General features: G+C 33.8%; 1 pseudogene; it reads left to right on the forward strand.

The window, feature by feature from the left end:
- The first annotated feature begins 313 nt into the window (after positions 1-313).
- LOC108473134 ((+)-delta-cadinene synthase isozyme XC14-like) overlaps positions 314-17,060 on the forward strand; it is a 68,786-nt pseudogene continuing 52,039 nt past the window's right edge.

Genomic DNA, 17,060 nt, shown 5'->3' on the forward strand with positions numbered 1-17,060 from the left:
TTTGCTGACGTGGACATATACATGAATATAAAATCAATGATTAATTATTTTTTATTTTTTTGAATTTTAAAAAATTTATAATATATTTTTAAGTTTTACAATTTTTAAAATAATTATAACAACTTTCTTCTTTTTGTTTTTGGATCTTTTAGAAAAAATAATTAATGCCAATTGATTTTTACCGGAACCTACTGTTCAGATCAATATGTCATGCTCAGAAACTTCTATAAATACTTCAACATAGGAGCTCTTTGCCTCACACCAATTCTTCTCATTTCGTAGTGTTTCCAACATACATAATCCTAGAAACGAAATGTCTTCATCAAAGCTTCCTTCTTCAACTCGTGGATCCATGTCCAACCAGAAACGCTCCTCAGCCAACTTTCATCCTAACATTTGGGGGGATATTTTCCTTTCATCTCCAACAACGGTAAAGAGTTTAGATACATAAGTGTGTTTGCACATGACTATATATCAGCCGTTAATATATTGTTTAGCTTAAATCACATATACACAAGTGTTTGCACATGAGTAAATATGTTTTCGTCTTTATATTGATTTCGTATTGTACTACATTACAATTTTGCAGAATGTTGATGCTAAAACTAAACTACAACATGAAGAACTGAAAGAAGAAGTAAGGATGATGATTAAGGTAGCCATGGATGAAGAGTTACTCTATAAATTGCGTTTAATTGATACAATCAAACGGTTGGGTGTGAGTTAACATTTTGAAAGAGAGATAGAAGTATTGCTCAATATTTGTGAGCATGACTATAAAGATGACCAAACTCTCGAGACTACTTCTCTTCAATTTCGATTGCTTACAGAGAATGGCTTTGGTGTTCCTTCTGGTGAGTCCATTTTCTTTCCTATTTTTCACGTGAAATCTTGTTTTTTATTGTTTTGACTGCTAATTAGGGTCAACAAAATAATATAACTGTTTTGATTCAACAAAATCTTCCAGCTTCTTCGCCGGTTATCCAACCCAATCAAAATTGTTAAAAATTGAAATAACTTTTTAAAAATTTTAACAATTTTACTCTATAATTTAACACAAATAAATAATCAACTCAATACAAAATTTAGGTCAAGATCCAAATTAATTACACGAATAAATAATCAATCCAATATAAAATCTGTTTCGAGATACATATTAGTTGGGGTTAAAATCCATACAAAAGTCGCTGCACGCAACTTATTTTCCTATAATAATAAATTATGATGACGACAAAACTTTTTAATTCTTCATGTTATATTTCTCTTTTCCTACAAAACTTTGTTGTTGAGAGTTTCAATATTAGATTTAATTTCTCTATATTACAATGATTAAAATAATAATATCTTTTGGGTTGAGTAATGGTTTAACAAACTCAAAGATGATGAAGGAAACTTTAACATGTCCTTAACAAGTGATGTGAAAGGATTACTAGAATTATACGGAGCTTCACATTTACGTGTGCACGGGAAGATATACTTGAAGAAGCTCTTGGTTTCACCACCACTCATCTAGGTTTAGCCAAAACTACTGGCACTATCGAATATCCCCTTTCAGCCTTAGTCTCCCATGCTCTATACCAACCCATCCGCAGGGGCTTGCCAAGGTTGGAGGCTAGGCGATTCATTTCCATTTACCGAGACAATGTTTCACATAACAAAATGCTGTTGAAGTTTGCAGAGTTGGATTTCCACTTATTACAAATTTCACACAGGGAACAGCTAAGCAAGATCTCAAGGCAATGTATTACTCCTTCAACATTCAACATTAATTGTTTATCCTAATTTAAAAGGACTAATTGATGCCTAATTGTTAGAGTAAATAGATTAGGGACTGTTAGTTTGTTATCAGTCTGTTATTGAGTCCGGTAAACAATTGGTTAGGAGCAATTATTCATTTCATGTATATAAACATCATCTTTGCAATTGGTTAAAGCAGATAAGAATACTAAGCAGATATCTAAGTATATTCATTTTCAATTGTTCTATGTATTTTCTCTCAATTGTTCTTTGTATTACTATGGTATCTTACATGGTATCAGTCGCTTGACCTCCTGGGACTTCCCTTCTCTGCTGAATCTATGGCAAACTCCAACGAATCTACTTTTGTTGGTTCTTTTTTTGGATCTCGACTGATTCAATTGTTTCCTCGTCACGATACAATAAAGTTAGATGATGGTAGCTTTGTGCAATGGCAACAGCAAGTATGATTGATTGTAGAAGGCTATTGTTAAATATGACTCCTATTTTCAGTCAAATTTGAAAAATAATCTTTCAGTTAAACTCTGTTTAATTGTTTAAATCAAACACTGATTAGTTTAGATTATTTTATTATTATTTGATCTATGAATTTAGCCTATAAATAGGCTCTTTTACAACCTTAGAAAACACACCCATTAGAGATTAGAACTCATAACACATTTAGAGAATTTTGTGTTTACGTTTTGTGGGTTCTTTGTTTTCGGGTTTTCGGGGTTTAGTTTTTATCTCCATCTTTTGTACTCTTCGTTCTTTTGCCATTATAGTGAAATTATCTTTGCTCGTGGTTTTTTATCCTCTTTGGAGGGGCTTTTCCACATTAAATTTGTGTGTTCAATTTCTCAATTTATTCTGCTATTTTCTTGTTCGTTACTTAATAGGGTCGAAATCCTAACAAGTGGTATCAGAGCTAGTTCAGTTTTCATAGATCAGCCCATTCAGAGATGGCAACAACAAGGTTTGAAATTGAGAAGTTCGATGGTGAGACAAATTTCAATCTGTGGCAAGTTCGGATGATGACAATTCTAGTTCAATCAGGCTTGAAAAAGGTTGTTATCGGGAAAAAGGCTGAGAATCTAAATAAAACAGAATGGGAAGAGCTTGATGAAAAGGCTTTATCTGCAATCCAGTTGTGCCTCACGAATACGGTATTGCAGGAGGTATTGATGGAGAAGACCTCATCTGCCTTGTGGAAAAGGTTAGAAACTCTTTATGCGACTAAGTCTCTGGCTAACCGTTTAGTGTTGAAACAACGTCTATTTACGTTTCGCATGAACGAAGGTGAGCTTCTTAGAGATCACATCAGTCAATTCATTACTCTTTTAAATGATTTAAAGAATGTTGAGGTTCATATTGGCGATGAAGATCAGGCTATGCTATTATTGTGCTCTTTACCTCCTTCATACAAGCCTTTTAGGGAGACCCTGATTTATGGTAGAGACAAACTCTCGTTCGAAGATGTGAAGTGTCATTTGTTGACTAGAGACAAACTCGACAATGAGCTTCATTTAGATAGCAAGACAGATAGGCAAGCTTCCGTTTTGGTAGCATCAAAGAAACGAGATAAAAGGTGCCGCTATTGTAAAAAGTTAGGTCACGTCAAAGCAGATTGTTATAAACTGCGAAATAATAAAGCTGCTGAGAGTAACAAGGAAGATGTAGCTGGTGCTAATTTGGCCGATGAAAATGAGGATGATTTCTTGTTAGTGTCAACAAGTGATAACACCAAGCTCACGTCCGAGTGGATCCTAGATTCAGGATGTTCTTTCCACATGTGTCCCAATAGAGAATGGTTCTCCACATACAGTTTGGTTGAAGGTGGAGTTGTGCGCATGGGAAACGATTCATCTAGTAAGGTAATTGGTATTGGTACTGTTAAAATTAAGATGCACGATGTGACAATTAGGACACTTTCAGATGTCAGGTATGTACCTGATTTACGAAAGAATCTCATTTCCTTAAGTATTTTAGACTTGAAAAGATGCAAAATCAACATCGAGTCGAGCGGTATTAAAGTATCTCGTGGAGCTCTCGTTTTGTTAAAAGGTAAAAGAACCGACAGTCTATATTCTGGAAGGTTATACAGTGACCGGTGAAATCGGACGTCCCTCGTCCGTTACGGAGTTGAAGTCAATTTGTTTGGAGCGGAGGCAACTTGGTCATAGGAGGGAAAAACGTATGACTGTTTTGTTGAAGAGAGGTTCTCTTTTGGATGCAGGTTTTGAAAAGTTAGGGCACTGTGTTCGTGAAAATCAGACCCGGGTTAGTTTTGATTTGGCAGTGTACAAGTCGAAGGCTAGAAGTCTTCCAGTTTCTAAGCACAAATTCGACTCAGTTAATTCCCTGTATAGTTCAAGATGGGCTCATGACGGGCTTTGGCAAAGATGGTGTTGTGGAAATATGAGTCAAGGTGGAGATTTGTTAAATATGACTCCTATTTTCAGTCAAATTTGAAAAATAATCTTTCAGTTAAACTCTGTTTACTTGTTTCAATCAAACACTGATTAGTTTAGATTATTTTATTATTATTTGATCTATGAATTTAGCCTATAAATAGGCTCTTTTACAACCTTAGAAAACACACCCATTAGAGATTAGAACTCATAACACATTTAGAGAATTTTGTGTTTACGTTTTGTGGGTTCCTTGTTTTCGGGTTTTCGGGGTTTAGTTTTTATCTCCATCTTTTGTACTCTTCGTTCTTTTGCCATTATAGTAAAATTATCTTTGCCCGTGGTTTTTTATCCTCTTTGGAGGGGTTTTTCCACATTAAATTTGTGTGTTCAATTTCTCAATTTATTCTGCTATTTTCTTGTTCATTACTTAATCGGGTTAAAATCCTAACAGCTATGAATTGCAAGGGTTTCTCGATGGTACTTTACCTGTTTCGGCTCATTTTGTGACTTCTCCTGATGGAGCCTTGACTCCAAATCCTGATGCTTCGTACTTCATCCAGCAAGATAAGTTACTTGCCTCGTGGTTACTTTCAACGATTAGTGCATTGTTATTGTCGTATTTTATATCTGCCAAAACAGCTTGTGATATATGAAAGACTGCTAATCTACTTTTTGCTATTGCGACTGGGGCTAAACTGTCTAGAATCAAGCATGATCTCCACTTAATCAATAAAGGTGCATTAAATGTCAAAGAGTACATTGCCAAAATACAAAATACCTGCGCTCTGTTGGAGGCGTTCGAATCTGTTGTCTCTGAGGCCGAAAAACTAAAAGTCATCCTCGCCGAACTTTCATCAAATTTTAATGCCGTGTTGACGTTGGCTGTAACACCCCTTATCCATGTCTGACACCGAAATAGGGTACAAGGCATTACCAGATTTAAACATACACATTCATGCAGAAATCAGGCCATAAAATCTCTTTTAATTAAAAACCTTTCAAACACATGCATATCGTCCCTTATTTGGGTCTACGAAGCCCAAAACATTCATCGAAATCAATTTGGGACCAAACTGAGAACTTTAAGAAGTTTCAGGAAAACTTAGAAAATTTTCCCATGAAACAGGGTCACACGCCCGTGTGGACATAGGGCCACGCCCATGTCCTCAGGCTATGTAACTATCTGTTTATGACGTCAGCATGCACATCGAACAACACGGCCGAGCCACACGTCCGTGTCTTCAGGCCGTGTCCCTCACACGGTTGAGACACACGGCCGTGTCTCAGCCCATGTGGCCAACACTTAGGTTATTTTCCAAGCCTTCATGTTACCCATAATCTCTTACAACCTTATGCACATCAAAATCGTAAATCATGGCATCATTTTAGTGATTAAACACTTTTTATTAAAACATATCCTTAACATTAACGTGTCCTCTTACAAGTAATGCATCTACTCATACAATACCAAGTCTGGATTCCTTATTTCACATTCATAAGACTTGTCATTTTGATGACCACTTTTACCATTATACTATGGTTACCAACTTAACCATCAAGCATTTATGTTCAATCATTATCACGTTGTGTTTATAACGTGCAATTTCTACATGGCTATGACCACCTTAATTGGTCATAGAGCATACATCCAATACACATGTCATATTACTAACCATGCATGGCAAACAAATATACTCACATTATAAACATTAGACATGACATGAATAGCTAGGCTTACAAGCCATAATCAATATGAGCCACATCTCATGGCCATATACATATAACTCAATATAAGCCAACACATTTGGCCAAAGCAAAATAACACATGTCAATCAACTAGATCCCTATACATGCCACTCACTTGAAATTTCTAATATATGCCTCATTATTCCAAAGGTAGCGACTTGATAGTGTGTTGCTGTCTCCGACGATCTCCAACCCCGAGCTAACCTGAAAATACTAAAGGAAAGGAAAGGAAGAGAGTAAGTTTCATAGCTTAGTAAGACCGTATGAAAATAATAAGCAATTTATCAACTTACTTCTCATGGTAATACAACCCTGTTTGCATTTTTACTCATGTTCCAGTCAAGCTGTTTTCTCGAGTCACAGTCACTAAATTATTTACATATAGAGCTACGGAACTCCAAATTAAGTTCCGCTAATTTTCCTGAAACTAGACTCACATATCTTCCTACCATAAAAGTTTCATAATTTTTGTTCAGCCAATTAGTACAGTTTATTTCATAAATTTACCCTTTTTGTTGTCCTACGATTCGACCCTCTTCACTAAAAATTAATTATCTCATAATACGGGACTCGGATGATGTTTCCGTCTATTTCTGTTGAAAATAGACTCATTAAGAATTCTAATAATATAAATTATAACTCATACATATTTTTTTTAAAATTTTAAATGATTTTCTCAAATCAGAATAGGGGATTTCAAAGTCATTCTGACTCTGTCTCATAACAATTAAAATATTTCATAATATGAAACTCTTTTGCTTAGACCATTTCATCTATGTGAAACTTTACTCATTAGGCTTTAATTTAACATTTTATTCAGCCTCTAACTCAATTCATTAGGCTTTAATTTAACATTTTATTCATCCTCTAACTCAATTTCCAAAATATTTGGTGGATTTTTAAATTCGGACTATGGCTGCTGTCCACAACTGTTTTAGTGTAAATTAACGATACTACGTTTATCAGACCATATTAATTCATTTTCACCACATTGGTAAGGTTACATATTCATACATCATAATTATAGACCTATAATCACAAGGTCAACACAAAATCATTCTCATAAGCATGAATTACCTATTTACATCTTCACTAAATGTGCATCATAAACTGAAATCATTTCTCATGAGCTTGGCATATATACCTGTGTTACTCAATATGCTCATATTCATTCCTTACTAATCATATAACATGAATTGAATTCACATCTTATCAATTCCATGTAAGTACCTGTACCACTCACAATATGGTCATAACCTTTCTCATTTAGCTTAAACCGTAACTCTCACCGTTGAACCATTCAGAAAGCTTTCGGATATTCACTAAGCCTCAAACATAGGGTATAATGCCGATGTCATGTCCCAAACATGGTCTTACACTGGCTCATCCATCAATTCAATGCCATGTCCCTGACATGGTCTTACACTAGCTCTCACATATCCGTGCCGATGCCATGTCCCAACATGGTCTTACACTGACACATCTCGTAGCCGATGCATGTCCCAGACATGTCTTACACTGGCTCACAATAACCCATACATCATGGCATGAATATCCGATTTATTCCCTATGGTTCAAACGGGAATTCTACTATCTCAATTATCATCACGCATTCTCATTCCCACAACCAACCATTTCATGCTATATCAATTTAGCACATATAATAACAATGTAATTGTATTATTTACATACAACTTACTTGTTTCAATGGAATATCATATTCCACCAAATCTCCAAGCATTCAATCAACACATAAATGTTATTTACATTTGACATCACTTTCTCATATACAATACCATCAACATAAACTTTACTACAATCATGGCAAGATAGATTTTCAAGTATAATAACAATGTCATAAATATCATGCTCATTTAATCACACGTGTTTACCTCAAATGCAATTTCGGCTAATTATTCTCTTTTTGTCCTTAACCACGCACTTTCTCGATTTAAGCCCAAATCTCGATTTTCTTGATCTAGCATGATGAAATTCACTCATTTAATCACTAAATAAATTTGGACAATCAAAATTCACATTTTTGACAAAATGACCATTTTGCCCTAAACTTTCACAAAATGACAAATTTACTCTTAAGCCCGAAAATTGATTTTTATTTAATTTCCTTATTATCCAAGCCTAAACGACCAATTATTGCTCTTATGATAACCCCAAATTTCCACTATTTCACTCAATTACAACCTATTTTATAACTTTTACATAATGGCCCTTTTACGTGTTTTCCATGAAAATCCTTTCACAAAAGTTGTTTATTACACAACCAAGACTCATTTTATTCCATAAAAATTCAGCAAACAACATAAATCCTTTTACGGCAAATCCCTAAACTATCAACCATTTCACAAAATAGTCCCCCCATTAGCTAGTTCATGCTACAAGGGTTCCAAAAGTACAAAAATTATCAAAAATAGGCATCTAAATCACTTACTTGCAAGGGATGGAAGTTGCTGAAATTTTGAGCTCTCAAAACCCCTATTTTGCTGGTATTTTCGGTGGAGGAAGGAAGAAAGATGAAAAGATGGCATTTTTTTTCTTTTTGTTTTATTTTAATGCCAAATAAGCCACCTAATGCACACCAACTTTGACTTTTCAACCCTTTTTTGTCTCCTTGATCAGCTACTAACATATTTATGGTCTATTTACTCAATAAAGACCCTAATTTAATGTTCTATAGCTATTTGACACCTTTAGCTAGCAAAACAAAACTTTTTCCCTTTACACGATTTAGTCCTTTTTCGAAATTAAGCATGAAATTGCTAAAATTATTTCGCCAAAATTTTCATGTACTCATATAATCATGCTATAACACATGAAATATCATTAAAAGTAATTTCTCTGGCCCCAGGATAGTGGTTCTGAAACCACTATTCCGACTAGGCCCAAAATCGGGCTATTACAATTCTCCACCCTTAGGGACTTTCGTCCCCGAAAGTCTTACCAGGAAAGTGGTTTGGTTCTCACATAAACTTCTCTTTCTCACAATCATTGCTAAAAAAATTTTACTCTTTTGTACCTTTAATACTTGTCTCATTAATTTCTCATATTCGAATCATGAGCGATTCTTCGTTATACGATGCTTTCACCAAACCTTAACCTCTATCAGAGAGTTCATGCACTCAAAAGTCTGATCCATACCATCATGCTACATATACACTCTTACTTGAATCTTTTCGAATTCGAAAAGTGAAACTAGTAAGTTCATCTTGGTCTTATGCTCTCTATAATTTCACATAGTCCAATTGTTTACCAATTCAACCCTCAATTGCTTCTAAATTTCAAAGCCTTCTTTAGCTTTCCCAAGAAATCATGATATAAAACCCAGATCTCAATCCGATTAGTGGAGACTAGAATTCCAACAAATCTAAAAATCATAAAGACACAAAATTCCATGAATCTGATGAGTAAAAATTCAGTATATATCAGCATGATTTACATATCTCTTCAAACAGTTAATAATAAGTCTCATAACATTTTTCTCTTTCAAAGACAGGAATAATCCAGACATGAAATCCATATCAACTTTTTCTCATCTCCATTCTAGTGCTAACACAAGCAGAAATAATTCTGATGACACTTGATATACATCCTTAAGCTTTTCAACATTTCTAGAATTCATGCACAAAAATCAAGAATGTCGAGTTCCAAATTCGATCACTACTACACCATTCCTGAGGGTTCCTCGCGAAATTTTTGTATATGTTTTGGATTTTTCTGTCCAAGTACCCGTAGTCAGAATTTGCTTTCTCAAAGATCATATGATTGCATTATCCCAAATAACACAGATATCTCAATTGAAAGCATTAGTTTCAATTAACTTACTTTAGAAAAGAGATCTATCATACCAATTGAAATTCAAAATTTCACCACTTAGGCCTTTGCCGATGTCAAATCCTTATACGTAAATTAGAGAAATCCAAATACTAAAATCACCGCATTACCATGATCAAATTAGGAGCATAGTCACACTTTACATGATTATCATAAGCTAAAGAACACACTTTGAACTTGAGTCATAATTGACAGATTATGGAACAAAGATAACAAGAAAACCAAGTAAAGAAATCCAGGATAGAGAAATCCCAAGATACGAGACTATATTGAAAGACTGAAAACAACCTCTTAAGAAAATATGAAAAACTTTGATAATTCCTCAAAGGGAAAAATTCTAGAAGAAAGTATCATTTAATCCAATTGGAATTAAATATAATAATTTAGAGAAAAAAAATCATAGCATCATGTGCATTTTCTCATAAGTTCCCGTCAGACTGAATATAACAGAATACTAGAGAGAAGTAGAACAAAGCAGATTATAAACCAGTCAGACCGACAATTTTTTCGTCTAACATTAAGATCATATAACATTCTCATATAACAAGAATTTCATCAGAAGATAGATAGCCACTATAATACTTCCAAGAACAATAATCTCTTAAAATATATCAAGAGAGACAGTCATCATCTACTCACTATGATTTCCATACTCAGACATTTCATGTCTCAAATATTATTCCTCTAACTATTTCTGTCATAAAAAATCCCATATTATTACACTTTCTCAACCTCGTACCTGAGTAATTCGATTTACCAAAGTACATTTCTTCTCTAACTGTGACAGTGCATAATTCACATAATCTTTATGTCAACCTAATACTTTTCTAGCTCTAGCTTACTTATCAACTCATTCTCAATCTCTAATCGTGTTTATAGATATTTCTTTCCTAAAATCTTTGGTTTCATACTTGTGAATTTATTCAGCGCAATTCTTGTGAAATTCCATTACAATACACCACTCTGGTAAGGGGGCGAGGTCGTAGGGCCTCTGACTCGACTCTCATATACATACACATGTACCACAACTTGCATCATTACAGCAACATCATCAAAATCATATCATTCATTTCAGACAGACCGACATTCATATTCATTTTACGCCAACTTTTTAGTTATCTCATTTAGAGAAGTATACTTATACATGCACTCTATGAATTCTGAGTAACTTTACTTATCCCATTCATATAATCAAACTAGTCATGTACATAACATCATACAAGAGCCAAAAAACATGGATAAGTATATTCCAATCTATACTTTCATTTCACACATCATCGTATGCATATCATTACAAACATGTAAATCAATCCAAGCAATTTAACACTTATACTCAGACTATGTCAATTTGCCAACCATATTCATTCAAATAAGTATACATGAACATTCTTTCTACCTGTATTTTTAGTAAGTTATTTAAACACATGTATTCACTCGAACAAATCAATCATGTACACCATGGGATTATCAATCAATCATAGATAAGCTCATTATACCATGTACACATTCTATTTCATGTTTCTCATATCACAAATATGTATAGATATATTTCACGAATTCTTGTTCGTACCTTTCCGAGTTTCAACTCTTCCTAACTTCACTTTATTGAATACTTTAGCATCATTATCTACGTGATCGGGTGTAGCTCTGTTGGATAGTACCTTGTCCATACAAGATAGTTCTCATTCGCGTCGGGAGACATCACACTATCACAAACTTATAGCATGTATAGCTAGACTCTTACATGTTCTAGGTTAGTCCAAGAACCGACTAAACCATACTCTGATATCACTAAATGTAACACTCCTTACCCATGTCCAACACTGAAATAGGGTAGAGGCATTACCGGACTTCAACATACACATTCATGCAAAAACCGAGCCATAAAATCTCTTTTAATTCAAAACCTTTCAAACACATGCATGTCATCCCTTATTTGGGTCTACGGAGCCCAAAAAATTCATCAGAATCAATTTGGGACCAAACCGAGAACTTTAAGAAGTTTCAGGAAAACTTAGAAAATTTTCTCATGAAACAGGGTCCCATGTCCGTGTGGACATAGGGACACGCCCACATCCTCAGGCTGTGTAACTCTCTGTTTATGACGTCAGCATGCACATTGAACCACACGGCCGGGCCACACGTCCGTGTCTCCAGGCCGTGTCCCTCACACGGTTGAGACACACGGTCATGTCTCAGCCCGTGTGGCCAACACTTAGGCTATTTTCCAAGCCTTCATGTTACCAATAATCTCTTACAACCTTATGCACATCAAAATCGTAAATCATGGCATCATTTTAGTGATTAAAAAATTTTATTAAGACATATCCTTAACATTAACATGTCCTCTTACAAGTAATTTATCTACTCATACAATACCAAGTCTAGATTCCTTGTTTCACATTCATAAGACTTGTCATTTTGATGACCACTTTTACCATTATACTATGGTTACCAACTTAACCATCAAGCACTCATGTTCAATCATTATCACGTTGTGTTTATAACGTGCAATTTCTACATGGCTATGACCACCTTAATTGGTCATAGAGCATACATCCAACACACATGTCATATTACTAACCAAGCATGACAAACAAACATAATCATGTTATAAACATTAGACATGACATGAATAGCTAGGCTTACAAGCCATAATCAATATGAGCCACATCTCATGGCCATATACATATAACTCAATATAAGCCAACACATTTGGCCAAAGCAAAATAACACATGTCAATCAACTAGATCCCTATACATGCCACTCACTTGAAATTTCTAATACATGCTTCATTATTCCAAAGGTAGCGACTTGATAGTGTGATGCTGTCTCCGACGATCTCCAACCCCAAGCTAACCTGAAAACACTAAAGGAAAGGAAAGGAAGGGAGTAAGCTTCATAGCTTAGTAAAACCATATGAAAATAATAAGAAATTTATCAACTTACTTCTCATGGTAATACAACCCTATTTGCATTTTTACTCATGTTCCAGTCAAGCTATTTTCTCGAGTCATAGTCACTAAATTATTTGTATCTGGAGCTATGGAACTCCAAATTAAGTTCCACTAAATTTCCCTGAAACTACACTCACATATCTTCTTACCATAAAATTTTCAAAATTTTTGGTTTAGCCAATTAGTACAGTTTATTCCATAAAGTTACCATTTTTTGTTGTCTAACAGTTCTAACCCTCTTCACTAAAAATTAATTATCTCATAATACGGGACTCGGATGATGTTCCCGTCTATTTCTAAGAATATAAATTATAACTCATAAATATTTTTTTAGAATTTTAAATGATTTTCTCAAATCAAAATAGGGGATTTCAAAGTCATTCTGACTCTGTCTCACAACAATTAAAATATTTTATAATATGAAACTCTTTTGCTTAAACCATTTCATCTATGTGAAACTTGACTCATTAGGCTTTAATTTAACATTTTATTCAGTCTCTAACTCAATTTCCAAATTTTTTAGTGGATTTTTAAATTCGGACTAACGATACTACGCTTATCACACCATATTAATTCATTTTCGCTACAATGGTAAGGTTACATATTTATACATCATAATTATAGACCTATAATCACAAGGTCATCACAAAATCATTCTCACAAGCATGAATTACCTATTTACATCTTCACTAAATGTGCATCATAAACTGAAATCATTTCTCATGAGCTTGGCATATATACCTGTGTTACTCAACATGCTCATATTCATTCCTTACTAATCATATAACATGAATTGATTTCACATCTCATCAATTCCATGTAAGTACCTGTACCACTCACAATATGGTCATAACCTTTCTTATTTAGCTTAAACTGTAACTCTCACAGTTGAACCATTCGGAAAGCTATCAGATATTCACTAACCCTCAAACATAGGGTATAATACTGATCCCATTCCCAGACATGGTCTTACACTAGCTTATCTATCAAGTCGATGCCATGTCCCAGACATGGTCTTACATTGACTATCAAAATTGAGGCCGACGCCATGTCCCAGACATGGTCTTACACTAGCTCTCACATATCCGTGCCGATGCCATGTCCTAGACATGGTCTGACATTGACACATCTCGTAGCCGATGCATGTCCCAGACATGTTGATAAACCGTAAATTATACATATTTTTACCCCTTGTTTAATTCATTTTATAGATGATTTCTCATTAGAATTGGTGAATTCGATGCTCCTAATGCTTTAATTTCATATTTTGTACTCAAGAGAGCACCAAGAGTCAAAAGGAGCAAAAAATGAGCCAAAATGGGACAAAACGGACCAAATCGAGAATATGACACGGCCTAAGCTGTGATAGCCCTATTTTAACCCTAGTCAGAAAGTGGTTTCGGGACCACAAAATCGAGTTGCAAAAATAATTGAATGTTATACTTTATGTTTATTATATGTGAAATTTCATGTGTGAAAATATCGTGTTTTGATTTCTGTCATTTGGATGTGGAATTAGTTAAAAAGGACTTGTTTGAGAAACCTTGAAAATGTGATAGGCAAATGTGCAGTGGCCAAATATTATATGGTTTAGTATTATGGGGGACTTGCATGTCAAATGGACCATTTTGAATGTAAATGACCGGTCAACACATGCATGCAATCATGTGTTTTCATATCTTTATTTTAGTTGGTGGAAATTATATGTTAAATAAAGAAATAAGCATTATATTATAATGGTTTTATATTGTGAAATAATGAATTTATAATAGAAAATGGTGATAAAAACAAAGTTCCAACCATCCTTTCTTCCATTTTTGCCGAAACCATAAAGAAAAGAAAAGAAAATGAAGCTAAGGCATTCGACTATGGTGAATGTATAGATTAAGGTATGATTTCATGTAATTCTTTTGGATTTTTGTGGAATTGAGTTGGTTTTGAAGCTCTTAGCATGACCCATGTGCTAATTTTTTAATTTGTGATGCATAAAGCATTCGGTTATGTTTCCTATATGTTAAATTGTTGATGTTTTGAAGTTATGTGATTAGAAATGGTTATAGGTGAGTATGAATTAAGTAAAAATTTCTATGAATGGTTAATATGGACAAAAATCTCAATTGGCTATTATGGAGTAAGGTGAAATTATGCTTAATTTTGGAAATTAATAATTTAATTGTTAGTAAGTGTTTTTTTTATGGATGCCGAATGTGGACTTGAATTGGGAGGTTAACAATTTGTTGTTTATTGAGTTATATATATATATATACAATTGGTCATGGAGGATTTGAGATGAATTTAATTATTGTTTTAGTTGAATAATAAGATAGACATGGACAAACTCCATTAGGTAAATTTTAAGTTCTTAGATTGAATTGGGAGGATTGAAATACTCTAGGGAGTATTCAGTTAAGGTATGGGAGATAGACTGTTGAGGTAAGTTGGTTTGTGTCATTGCCGAATGCACTTGATATTAAGACATGGTTTAGTTAAATGCATTTGACATGAAAGGAATTGAGTTGCCGTGTATGTGATAGTGGGAAGAGAAAATTGAATTTACTTGACTATAATTAAATGAATGTCCAATTTAGGTTTGGTATGATGTTAATATGAAAATGTTATGACAAGCTGGTCGAATTTAAGAACTATGTGCAGTCAGTCATGTTATGTGTTTAATTAATCAATGATGAAAGTGTCGTATGATATATATGTTTGAAATTAATAGAATTTGGGTTATGATGAATTGATAAGATGATTGAATTAGTTTATTTGTCTAGTTAAGCTCAAGATCAAAGAGAGCCAAGTTCGGATAAGGGGAAAGCGAATATTGTTGAGTAGTCGATCAGAGCTGTTTGTTAGACAATAAGGTAAGTTCTAAGCAATTAATACTTAGATTACTATGTATGCCTAGAGTACACATAGCTCATGAAATGTAAATTCTATATGTGGAGAAATGTCAAATAGATAATGTATTATTGAGCCGATAGCATTGAATTGATGTGCTATTTTTTTATTTTTTTATTTTTTTTATTTTTGTTGTACTATGTGTACGTATATGCATGAATGAAAAGGGCACTATGTGTGCGAATGGGGCAGCACTATGTGTGCGTATGGAAAAGCTATCACTATGTGTGCGAATGAATATATGCACTATGTGTGCGAATTTATTAACCCAGCACTATGTGTGCGAGATCAATTGTGGGGCACTATGTGTGCGAAATGATTAAGGGAATATGATCGTGGTAGGGTGTGAAATAGAACACTGATTACCATCATAGGTAATTAAGCTTTTACGAGAACAAAGATAAAAAAAATGAATGAAATGTGTATGGAATTTATATGTATGTGTCTATTTCTAAAGGTTATTGTATAATGTCTTGGAAGAAGAAATAAGAGTATGTGGTTATACGGTATCATGAATGAATAAGGTGGACAAATTAGACTTAAATGGAGTTCTGTTGTGATTTATTTATTAAATTGCTTATGACTTACTGAGTATTATCTCATTGGAATTGTTTGTTCATCTTTAGTTAGATTCTGGATCCGTTGTGAGCTCGGAACTATCACTGAAGTCATCATACTTATCATCATCATTTTGGCATCTTTAAAGAAGCTTTAAGTTTAAAAATGTGGCATGTATAGGATAGACAAAGATGAGTTTTGTATTTTGAATGATGTAATTATCATTTTGATGAGCCATGCGAAAATGGAACATGATCTAGTTTTGTGATCTTATAATGTTAAAATCTTGTTAACTAGCATGCGTATTTATGATATGGATGATATGTTATATTTATATAAGCAAAGTACCTTTGTATGTTTAGTAAATCATATTAGAAATTGAAAGTGCTTCCTTAAGGTTAGTATAATGGTTTGAATGTTGGTTTTTAAGCTTAAATGTGAAATGATTTTATACTTGGTAAGCTCGGTTAATTAAGTTCTATAATAATAAGACTTACAAATGTTTTATTAGTTGAAGTACTTATTGTGAATGAATGAATCTTATGCTCAATTGGATTCGGCTAAGGGTAAGGTTTATACCAAATGAATAGTAAAATTTATATTTGCATGATGCTATTCTATGAGATCTTGACTTTATATATTTATATATATATATATTATATATATATATATATATATGCATACTCTAATATATGGCTTATTGGATTTTGGTTGTTAGATATGAATATTCGATTATATTAGGACTGAATTAATTAAATTTATAATTCCAATTTCTTATTTATATGTATGTGAAATGTTCTAAAGTTGAGTTGTTTTCATAATGCCTCGTGACCCTACTCTGGCGACGGTTAAAGGCATAGGGGTGTTACATTTTAATTGGTATCAGAGCTATGGTTT

The sequence above is a fragment of the Gossypium arboreum genome, chromosome 11 (genome assembly GCF_025698485.1).
Source record: "Gossypium arboreum isolate Shixiya-1 chromosome 11, ASM2569848v2, whole genome shotgun sequence".
NCBI classification, from domain to species: domain Eukaryota; kingdom Viridiplantae; phylum Streptophyta; class Magnoliopsida; order Malvales; family Malvaceae; genus Gossypium; species Gossypium arboreum.